Source organism: Pantherophis guttatus, chromosome 7, assembly GCF_059756535.1.
Source record: "Pantherophis guttatus breed Tessera chromosome 7, ASM5975653v1, whole genome shotgun sequence".
NCBI classification, from domain to species: domain Eukaryota; kingdom Metazoa; phylum Chordata; class Lepidosauria; order Squamata; family Colubridae; genus Pantherophis; species Pantherophis guttatus.
Window position 1 is genome coordinate 38730937 of NC_142069.1, and position 12666 is coordinate 38743602.

The following is a 12666-nucleotide window of genomic DNA, read 5'->3' on the forward strand; positions in this document are numbered from 1 at the left end:
ACTGGTAAATACAAGATCCACAACTTGGATCCAATTCAGTGGTGGGTTGCTCCAGGTTCTGTCCTGTTCTATAGAACCAGTAGTAAAACCGGTGGGAGGCCCCGCCCACCTGCCATGACATCATCATGAATGATCTGTGCATGCACAGAAGCACGTGTGCGTGTGCACCAAGTGAGCCCACACGTGCGTTCCCATTGCGAGCCGGTAATAAAGGTAAGTAGAACACACTCCTGGTCCACTTGAATCACATTTGCTGCAGTTGTAGGAGAAGAACATCTGAAGCTGCAAAGACAGAATTACAGTTGACACATGGAAGATAGTTAGTCCCAAAAGTGCTTTTTCCAAAAGGCAACTGGACTTTCTTGGTTTAGGAATATAGTGAAAAATACCGGACAGAGGAGAATATCTGGAATCTCATCTATTTCACAGTCCCCAATCTTTGTGGCCCTGTGGACTCGCAGTGGTGGCAGTGGTGGCGGCAGCGGGAGGGGATGGTGTCACACATATAACCTAATACTGTACATGAGCAAATGGGGCTTCTCACACTTACTTGCTGCTTGTGTGGTCTGTTTCCTAATGTACTGTATACCGGTACCCATCCATGGACCGAGGTTGGGGACCCCTAATATATCTTGTCAAGAGTGTAGGCAGTCTGACCATTCTTAGAATGGCTGCAATCCTAAGGTTGCACAAAATGTTTTAACTATATACACATGCCAAAAATCTAAGCACAATTAATTTGAAATATAAACATAATCAAAACAAGAGTTGATTACAGAAGAAAATACAGAAAATCATGGAAGTTGCATTAAACATTGTGGAAGATATAACAGTTCAGTAAATTTATTGTTAAAATCTGTGGGTAAGCAGAAAAGTCTTATTTCGTGCATAAAACTTAATAAAAAAATTATCATGTGAGATCCTGGAGCAGGGCATTTCATAAACACAGATGAAAATTATATCCTAAGGATAGTCATTTTCAAACCCCTGAATTAAACTGACATACTGTCCTCAGTATTTAATTTTTGCATTTTTTTCTGCAAATGCATGACACAGAGGCTTTATAATAAAGTTTTTAAATGTAACTTGAAACACTTCTCAAAAATTTGTTTCACTGAATGCAATAGAATGTTTTCCCACTTACCTGTCTATAGGGCTGTATCTTAAATTTGTAACTGATACTCTAATATATTCCTAATGTATAGGTTTAAAAAGGAAGGAAGATTGCTAATAAGTATTGTTTTAAAAAAGGAAACATAACTAATTAAGTATTAAAGCCAGAGGTGGGTTTCAGCAGGTTCTGACCAGTTCTGGAGAACCTGTAGCGGAAATTTTGAGTAGTTTGGAGAACTGGTAGTAAAAATTCTGACTGGCTCCGCCCCCATCTATTCTCTGCCTCCCAAGTCCCAGCTGATTGGGAGGAAATGGGGATTTTGCAGTAACCTTCCCCTGGAATGGGGGTGGAATGGGGTGGGAATGGAGTATCCTTCCCCTGCCACGCCCACCAAGCCACACCCACCAAGGCATGCCACGCCCACCAAGCTACAACCACAGAACCGGTAGTAAAAATTTTTGAAATCCACCACTGTTTAAAGCCTTTTGTAAGGTACCTATTTATTATTTTAAAAAGCTTCTTTCAGTGAATATAAGGTTTTTTCCCTAGTTAAAGCAATCCTGCTAACTGGCATACTTCCCTTTTGAACTATTACTAGCAAAACCAACTCTGAGTTATGGTTAATTCTGCTGATTCTTCTCCTGTCTTTCTTTTAGATAAACTGATAAAATTCTTTTAAGATAATCTGATAGTTTGAGATTCATTCATTTCTTGCTGAATCAGAATGTGTTTGTGAAATAGGAGAAAACATAAATTTGGTTTCATAGCTTTATGGAAAAAGAACATAATTAAAATCAGTCCATACAGCTGGCTTTTGCCTCCTTGCCAAATACATATTGGCTACGGCCCTTAACTAAACAAAAGCTGAGGTTATGTTTTGCAAGCATGGGAAACAGCCAAGGGAAGAAAAACCAGCCTCAAAGGCTTTTAAGAATGAAATTGTATTATGATGCTAAAGTACATACATTATATTAAATGCAGTGCACACAATATTTGAGTTCATTTTGTAAAATGCAGTTGGAAATAATTAATTCTGGAGCTTTAAAATTTCTACCAACTTCTTTTTGTTTGCAAGTCCATCTAAGGACTAATTTCAGTCAGTCCATCTAAGGACTAATTTGTCACTGAATGCATGATGAAAACTAAGTATTGTCAATCTGGTCCATATAGGTAGTTTGCATGGGAGATCTCTGGTACAGGCATTAATAGTCAAAATATTACAAAGTCACTCAAATTCACATTTTTTTGCTATTTTCTCAACATTTTACAAGATTTTGAGTAAAAATACCAAAATATCTCAAAATTCAAAACTCTCATACAACTTCAATTGCTCATTAAATAATAGTTTTTTTTTTGTATCCTACAGACTTCATCCAAAAAATGACATGTGTCCATATTGTCAACCTCTGGATCTCAAAATTTTCAGTAGTGTTACAGTAGTCTGCACAGTCACTGAACTAAGCATCTGTTGCTCAGATCTATCTATTATAGCTTCCCTTATGGGTCCAAGCCTAAAAAACAAAATAAAACAAAACAAAACAGCTTACAGCCAAGCATAATTATAAGAAGCTCCAATAGATCTTCCCTGTTTTTTTAAAAAATCAAATTACATTTTCTATTGTGAATAGGGCAGCAAAACTGCCAGATGATAATTAGACCAGCTCTGGAGATGCTCAGATAATATTAGACACACCTAGCGGAGTGACTGTTTGAACGGAAATGACTTCATCAGACCTGTCAGTTTGCTGCAATAATCTTATATTCCACAGTACTGTTGATAAAATTATTTTTAAAAAGTCTCTTGCAGAACAGCAAATCTCTTAACTACAGACCCTTCTTCACCTCTTCTTTTTCTCTCTTTCTACAGTTGCCTTTGAGTTTTGGAAAACATCTGGTTGAGATCCTATTACAAATTCAGCTATACAAAAGAATGGGGCTGTTCTTAAATGCTTGTATTGCACATTCTTGCATTTTGCTTATAATTTTCCCATCTACTGCAAATGAAAATAAGCTCTTCAGATTGTTATGAAATAGGTTACATAAAGTTCATTGATGTAGAAAACAGCTGCTGCAAATGGTCTCATCTAAGACCATTTTATTCATCTTGCCATAAACAAATATACATAGAAGATAAAGACATCACAGAATATAAAACAGAGATGTATTGGTCAATTCTAGACCAATTCTAGACTATCTGAAAAATATCTACCTAATCTAAATATATCTTGGAATTATCCCTTGGTAAGTTGTCCAATGCAATATCTCCTTAAAACCATGCTTAATAATAACAACAACAACAACAACAACAACAACAACAACAACAACAACAACTTGGAATATTGTACATCTTAAGAAGGTACTTGGTTGATACCTAGGACGCTGGCAGCAACCCGTATCAACCATTAGCACCAGTAAATGGTATTTGTGATGCATTTTTGAATGTTCAGTTGACTGAGTTTCATGTTTAATGAATAAAGTAAATAATAATAATAATATTAGTAATAACCTTTATTGTCACTGCACAACATATGTACAATGAGATTGGTGGAGCTCCCTCAGTGCACCCCCCCCTCAGCACAATACAATGGAAACAGAAAGTCCCTAACCCAATAAATCATATTAACAAACACCCAGTCCTATTACACCAGTGTGAACATGTTACACGTTGCGTCGGCCCTGCAAGTCCATCGTACTATGTAGTTATGATGTTATTTTGCATTCAGGAGTCTGACAGTCCACAAATTAAAAACTGTTCTTCAGCCTGTTTGTGAGGCTGGCTATGCTTCTATATCTCCTTCCGGATGGTAGGAGGGTAAAGAAGTGCTGACCAGGGTGTGAGTCATCCCTGAGGATTTTCCTCATTCTTCTAAGGCAGCAAGCCCTAGCGATCTCATATAGTGGTATCAGGGGAAAGCCCACAATGTTTTGTGCTGTGCTCACCATCCTCTGTAATGTTTTTCTATCCGCGGCTGTCAGGCTGGCATGCCATACCATGATGCAATAAGTGAGAGTTCTTTCTATTGTGGACTGGTAAAAGGAGGTCATCAGTTGTTGTTCCACCCTGTTTTTACGTAAGACCTAAGGAAATGGAGTCTCTGTTGGGCCTTCCTGGCCACCTGGATCATGTTGTTTTTCCAGGTGAGATCTTCGCTGACATGGACTCCCAGGAATTTAAAGGAGGAGACTCTCTCTATACAGCTCCTCTCGATGTAAAGTGGGGCAGGTTCCTCTTTCTTCCTTCGGAAGTCCAACATCATCTCCTTGGGCTTGCTGATGTTCAGGTGCAGGTTGTTTTTTAAGCACCATGTGGATAGTTTTTGAGCCTCCACCCTGTATGCTGTTTTGTCTCCACCTGTAATGACACCCAGTATGGTGGTGTCATCTGCGAACTTGATGATCACAGTGAATGGGTCAGACAATACACAATCATGTGTGTACAGTGAATAGAGGTAGGGACTGAGCACACAGCCCTGTGGGGAGCCAGTGCCAAGCTTCAGGGAGGTGGATATGACAGACCCAACCCTCACTGTTTGTGGCTGGTCCCTCAGAAAGTCTTTGATCCAGTCACAGATGGAAGAGGGAAAATCCAAGTCAGTCAGCTTTTCGATAAGGATGCTTGGCAGAATGATGTTGAAAATACTATGAAAAGTATTCTGACATAGTTCCCAGGTTTCTCCAGATGGCTCGCTACAGAATGTAAAGCAGTATCTATGGTGTCATCTGTCGACCTATTCCCCCTGTAGGCAAACTGATATTTATCAACGTCCGGTGAGAGGAATGTCCTAAGGTGTTGGCAAACCAATCTCTCGAAACATTTCATTACTACAGATGTTTGTTTGTTTTGAGCAAGGGTATTCATGGCATTCTTTATGTACCCATAAATAACCCAGGCAAGTGGAAGATGGTAGCAAGGTTGACCTATGCAGAAAGCAAAAAAGGGGTAGGGATCTCTTCTAAGTATCAGGAGCAGGGGTGAAATGTAAAATGTGTTACTACCGGTTCTGTGGGCATGGCTTGGTGGTGGTGGTGAGGTAATGTGACTGGGTGGACCTGGCCAACTTTTTTAAAAAAAAAAAAACTTTTCAAAGCATTTTTTCTAATGCTTTGAAAAGCCTCTGGCGATCAGGCAACTCAGCTGGGATCATCAGAGAGGCTTTTTAAAAAATGCTTTGAAAAGCCTCTCTGCCGATCAGGCAACTCAGCTGGAATCGTCAGAGACTTTTCAAAGCATTTTTTTTTACCACCCAGGCCAAGAGGTTGCAGAAAAAAATGCTTTGAAAAGCCTCTGACGATCCCAGTTGAGTTGCCTGATCGGCAGAGAGGCTTTTCAGTAAGAAAATAGTAAGAAATAATAATAAGTAATAATAAGTAATTATATATATTTGTTTTCTGAGGTTTTCGCGGGTATTTGTATGTAGGTCTTTGGTTATTCGGGTTTTCTCCCGCGTAAAATTGGAAGTACCTTGGCGACATTTCGACAAAGTCTCATTCGTTATCTTCAGGCTGGGGTCTTCGGCCTTGTGCTTCTAGGAGCAATGTGTGATCGTGGTTGTTTCTTCTTTTTAACTTATCTATATAAATTTATATATATAAATTCAAACAATTCTGTAGTAAAAGGCTACTCTTAACAACATAATTATTACTGTCTGTAGTTCCACAAAAGAGTATATTATAATCCATGCGCTGGAATTTTGGACACCACAAAGGTGTTTGTTTTTTCTCTGTATACTGTTTTTATTGTGTCTCAAAAATGTAAGAGCCAGCAAGATGACAGCTTTAATTAACACAACCAGTTTCTCACTGGATCATTGCTTCAGAAATATTTTCTTACCAGATTTCTCAATGTCTTTGACAATGTTAAAGCTTCTAATAATTCTTAAAAATTCAGGTAAATATTCAGATATGTGTCTGCCTTGAAAATAGCCCATGTGGAATTGTGTAGCACATCACCAGAAGAAATGTTTTATGAGATTTTGTATTATGTCATAAAATGCTTTATGATAACACACAATGTTGATTGCCCCTAGGTTTACCTATATTACATACCTGTTGCACAAGTTGCATTGGCTCACAGTTATCTAATGGTTGCAATTCAAGATGCTAGTTATCACCTTTAAAGTTCTACATAGCACAGGCTGAGGTTATATGCAGGACACCCTCTCTCTGAGGATATCTGCCCATCCCACCAGAGAGGATAGGATAGGCATGTTCCAGATTCCTTTTTTCAAATATGGCTACCTTGTGGGTCTTTGTAAGCGTGCCTTTTCCATTGCAGCCCCTGCACAATGGAACACGCTCAACTCTCAGATCCAACAGGCCTCCATCCTTTTATCCTCTTAAAGAGAATTTAAAATTTGGCTCTTTCCTCAGGCACTGGAAGAATGAACTGAAAATGTGGGTTGCAGCAGAGAAGTGTGGTTATGGCACCAGGTTTTTCTGGCTTTTTGTTTAGTTGGTTGGTTATATATAATGGTTTGTTAGTTGTAAATTGCCCAGTTTGTTTCTAAAAGTTGGTTTTAAAACATTTGTTTTCAATAAATAAGTAAATAAATAAATACATGTTATGCTGCATTATGTTTCACAGATGTTTAATTCGGTGGTTTGTCAGCAAGACACAAATCTATATTTATTCTACAAATGTCTTAATATGGAAATAAGACAATGGTTTTTGCAAGAAAGAGAGAGCCAATCATACTAAGAACTGGCTGGTCTACATTGTCAGACATGCAATGCTGAATTAAGCCATTCATAAAAGGTTGCTCCCCTATAGACTAGAGTTACAGCTCTAGACTAATGGACTGTCACATTTTGGACATTATCAGTGTAATGTTATGGTTTAGATTTCTTTGTAAATCTGTAGTACCCTTGTGTATGTTGTATTGTACGCTACAAAATACTGACCTTGCAAAGTAATGGTTTCTAATAATACTCAAAACAGTAGTTGAATTGCAGAAAGTACTAGCTAGGAGTGCCAAAAGTTTAACAAACGCTGCAATTGTCAGCAAAACGGATTGCTTCTTTAGAAACCATCAATCATTCTGTCTTGCATACAATCAAAATAAACTCAGCAAAATTCATCGAATACATTTACTGTGATTCTCTCCATGCAGAGCCTCTGATGCACATTTATGATATTCTGAAAACATTTTTGTGTCTTGCCAACCACCTAAGTCAGTATTTGTCTCAGGTTTATAATTTTTTTTTTCAAACAGTGTCTCTGCAATGAAAAACATACTTCTTGCATTCACTCATATATTTTTTTTTCCCTGAAGACTACCTACAATATACTTTCCTCCTTTATATTATTGGAACATTCTTGACTTGTATGTTTTTTCCGTTACTCTGACTTTCTCAGAGATTAAATCCTATCATGAATCAGTAAGACATTAAAATGAAAAATAAAACTCAAGACAAATAGGTAAACAAAAAAACTACATAGTGAGTCAAAAATACCCAAACAAATATATACTGATGATGTTTCAACTGGTGATTATTAGGAATTATAATGAATAACTAGATGAAAATATTGATATATGTTTGGCAAACAGTTGGGAATGATTAGAAAAGCAACTGAAAACAATGCTGTCTGAATACTGTTGTATGAACTCTATACAAGTACATGGTGGAACTACCGTGTTTCTCTGAAAATAAGACCCTGTCTTATATTTTTTTTGAACCCTGAAATAAGCGGTTGGCCTTAATGCCATGCGCTCAAAAACCCTATTGGACTTATTATCAGGGGATGTCTTATTTTGGGGAAAACAGGGTATATTTAGAACATTGTGTACAATTCTGGTCATCAGAAATTATTTTAAAAAATTCTGCAGAGCTGAAAAAGGTCTATTATTTGTTTTTTGAGTATAATTGGTGGATTGTTCATTTCCAATTTAATAAAAGACAACAGTTAATGCCAACCAACACTGTATTAATGATTGCAAAGTTATTAGTTATAACAGTACTGTCAGTACTATTCCAGATAAAACAAAACATGTGTAAGATCTTCTAAAACCCAGAGCTATGGGTATTCCTTCCTGAGGGAAATAAATTGCTTTAAAAGAGAATGACAATCACTGAGAGGTTGCACAGCCCACATCTCCTATAGAGTTAGAACCCTTTATATTCTTTCCATTGAAGTTAGTCTGAGGTGGGCCAAATCTCTGCTGAGGAGACATTTCTTGGACATCAAAATAACCAATGCTATGACCCACAGGTGAATCAGGAGCCAGAAAAGGCTCCTGAAACATGATCATCAAACATGATCAAGGCAGTAATGAGGAAACATAAAATACTCACAGCTTCAAACCTTAGGAGAAAAAGGTAAATAAATTGAGACAGGATCAAGTGAAAATAGTAGCTAAGTAAAAATGTCAAATTCTTCCTTATACTCAATTAAAGTAATTTTGTATTAATGTAATTAAAATTAAAATTTCTATTTTATTAAACCTTTAGAGAAAATTGATGAATCATGGTGATTATTAGTCCATTGAATTACATAATATATGTACATGTGGAAAGTCACAGATGGGGGAGGGGGGAATAATTTGTGTGAGTGTGTGTGTTGGATCAATATACTTTGTTTGCGCAGGTACTGAAACAAAAGATATAGCCAGGTTATTATCAGATTATTCTTAAGATATACAAGAAACATCAATTAAAAATGCAACTTAAAACTAGCGCACCCTTTCCAAAACAGGTGTTCTTAGAGGTCCAACCTTTTCTAATTTTTTTTTTCAAAACAAAAACCCAAAAAACCCAAAATGAATTTGCCATTTGTGGATTTTACAGTTTCACGTACAGTATGTTCTATTTGAAATATTCCAGAAGACATTTTTTAAAAATTAAGAAAAAATATAAACGAATGCAAATTCAGTAGAGTAATATATAAGGATATAATTTTAACTGTCACAGAACTGAGACTGTAAACCTATAAATACTTACATGGCTATATTTTCTACTGTGTAGGCATAAATAGGACCTCTGTACTAAATAGTTGAACAGTTTTTAAATATTTTTAAATGGTGGGAAAGCCCTGCTTTTTAAAAAAGTTGTATTTTCTAAATTTTCTAAATTTCTACAAAGAATAAATATAAAAACATTAAAAAAAGATAGCAAAAAATTGGGTGGGTAAAGTGCAAGGGAGAAAGGGGAAAAAGGAGCAAAAAAGAAAGTAACCTTTGATTTTCTTCAATACAAATATAAAATACATTAACTTTGTGATCTGAAATTCAATAATACACAGATAATTATAAACAATTCTAATCATCAAATCCCACAATTAATATAAAAAAATTTTCAGTCTCAAGCAAAAGTCCAAAAGTGGTTTCTACACAGAAACAAAACTAAAGTTTTTCTTTAATCAAAGTAGTTAGTTTCACCATCCAGTCCGTTATGAGAATCTGTGGATCTTTCCATCTCTTGCATGCAAAAGTCCCACGGCTGTTATCATAGATAAATACAAAGTCCCATTGTTCTTTTTTTCCCAACTGCTTATCATCACACCTAGAAGAAAAAACTCTGGTTTCAACTGTACACTAATTTTAAGAATTTTTTGAATTAAAATACATATCTGATCCCAATAATTCTTACCATTCTTACATGTCCACCAGGGGTGGGTTCTACTTACCTTTACTATCGGTTCACAATGGGGCCGCTCTTCTGTGCATGCACGTCGGGGTCAGTGGGCAGAGCCTCCTGCCGGTTTTACTACGGGTTCTATAGAACCGGTGCGAACCGGGGGCAACCCACCACTGATGTCCAGCAAAGGTGATAAGCAGTGCCTTTGGATTGATTACATTTCCAATATATATTTTAAATATTATTAAACATCTTAGACAACCTATCAGGTGTTAAATTCTGGTGAGGGAAAACGTTCATGTTAATCACTGAGATATTGCCTAGTAATGACAATTATAATTTATTCCACTTCAACAAGTCCTTTTAAATATCATTCCATGTCTTAACATAATTATTCTGAAATGGCATACAGTTCATATTAGTGACTGTAACTCCCAGATATTTAACTTTCTTCTCAATTTTGAAACCAGTCTTTTTCATCAGCCTCTTGATCTTCTCTAGTCATATTCTTAACCAACATCTTTTGTTTTGGTTTATTTTAAAACTGTCTACTGCACCAAAGCTCTTCAGTTTCTTCATTAAATATTTAGTGCCGTTACTTGGCTCTGGTAAAAACAAAACTTAATCATCAGCGAAAGCCCTCAGTTATAAGTGTCTTTTTTAATTTTTCAGACCCCTTATTTACTCATCCTAATGTCTTTGTTCAATTCTTCTGAAACTAAAATAAAAAGCAAAGGGGACAAAGGATACTCTTGTCTTGTCCCCTCTTAGTTAAATCATAATTAAGCTTAATTAAATCATATTAACTATAATGTGTGACTTTTGAGATGTGTATATCAATTTAAACCCATGTATAAAATTCACCCCAAAGTCCATATCCTCCAAGACTTTAAACATAAAAGACCAGTTCAAATGATGAAAAGCGTTCTCTGTATCCAAAAAAATAAATGCTGCTTCATTCTTGATATGTTGTTGTAAATGCTCTATCGCATCCCATATAATTTTCACATGGTCTCTCAATTGTCTTCTCGGTAAAAATCCACAATGATCCTCACAAAAAAATCCTATAAGTTTTTTTTAAGTCTATCAACCAATATTGTTGCAAATATTTTATAACCGGATGAACCCGGCTTTTGACAGCCAGTGATTAAAGCATCAGGTTAGAAACAGGGAGACCCTGAATTTTAGATTCAGCTTTGGGATGAAGCCAGCTAGGTTTCCTTGAGCCAGTCACTTTCTTTCAGCTCTAGGAAAGCGGCAATGGCAAAACACTTCTGAAAAAAACTGCCAATAAAATTGTGGAGACTTTTCCAGGCATGATTGAATTTTAAATGGATCATATCTGACTATGGCGTTACACAGAATAAAAGGAAAACAAGCCATATTTTTGAATCTGTGCTTGATTTTATTTCCACAGATCTTTTAGTTTTTCACCATTTGTATCCAACTTGCAAGTATTCACTCCATTTCTCTGGTAAATAAGCTTATTTTGCTCTTGGATACACTGATTTGAAATCTGTACTCCTCTCTTTATCATACAGTATAACATTTACTTCAAATCATCAGGTTCTCAGACAATAACACAACATTGTTGTACATGTCCAGTCATGACCACAACAGGTGTTGGAGACTGCTTGCCTAATTTCAAAAAATATCATTTCATCAAAATTGTTTTGTATTTTCTTTACTTTTTTAAAATTATAACTTCTTTGCCTCCTCTCCTTCTTTGCCTCCTTTTTGCACATTATTTGCTACTTTTTTCTTCTGTACACATTAGATTGTAAAATATAATTTTATGCTTTGCTTTTTTATAGCAATCATTATTCTGTAGTCTTCTCTATACTCTTTCAGGGGGAAATCAATGGGGTAAAATACCTGTAGGATGTGCAGGTTTCTTGATAAGTAGAATTGCTTATGTCTACTTTGGTTGCACTCCACGTGGACACAATTCGCTGGAGTTAACAAAGTAAGATCTTGCATAGTTAACTGATATTTTTGAGCTTATTTAACATCTAGGAGGAACTCTGCACCTATTGGATGGATCCTTGCCATTCTTGGTTGAAATGTTCTGTGAATGTGAACCTTCCTGACAATAGAAATTTGACCTGTCTTGATTAGTGATGTGGCCTTTATTACTGTAACAGAAGGAAGATTTGTTTGCAGAAAATGCACTCTAGGAATAGGCAAAGTTGGTTACCAGCTAGCCTCATCTTACCAGGAGAAGACTCAAAAAGCATATGCTCCATGTGCGAGTACCTGAGAAGAAAAGCAGAAGGAAGTGACTTCAAATTATTAACATTCTAGAAAAAGAACAGACATCAGTTTTGAGATGAAAATACAACTGGTTGTTCCTTGTCAGTGATCTTTGTTGCAACCTGAATAAGGAGTACATCCCTCTTGTCTTATCAGACTTCTCACAGTATTCTGTACCATTGGCCATGGTGTCTTATTGGACCATCTAGAAAGGTCAGAAGTCAGGGGCATTCTATTGTTCTTGTCCTTTCTGAATGGGTAGTTTCAGTTTATAATCATAGGGAAACATGTGTTCATAGCCCTAATTGTTTCTAACCCCTTTTACTTCATCATTCCACTAAGCCTCCTTTTCCCTTCCTCCTGTTTCTCAATCTCTTCACTTTCACTCCATGTTGTTCTATTTTCCTTTACTTCCAGGTCCATTTTTCCTAACAGCACTCTTTGTAATAATGAAATAATGGTGTCCATTCAGAAATTCTTATTGTCCTTGTGTTTCATCATAAACAATCAAACAAATCATTCTTTTTCCATATAAATATTCATGAATTGACTGATTCTTAAGTTTCATATAGAAAAAAACCCAGTCATTTTTCTAAGTAAATACTCAGTCATATTTGGGTACAAATAATCTAATTACTTTTTCTGCTGCTTCTCATTTCAGTTCCACCCATCTGTCACCTAAGGAACTAATTATTTCCACATGTCACATTCCTATACAATGTTCC

The 12666-nt window shown here is 36.3% G+C and overlaps 1 long non-coding RNA gene across 1 annotated transcript in view; it reads left to right on the forward strand.

Moving 5' to 3' along the window:
• The window catches only part of LOC148112813 (uncharacterized), a 35467-nt gene that overhangs the window by 18212 nt on the left and 4589 nt on the right, over positions 1-12666 (forward strand). The window lies entirely within an intron of this gene.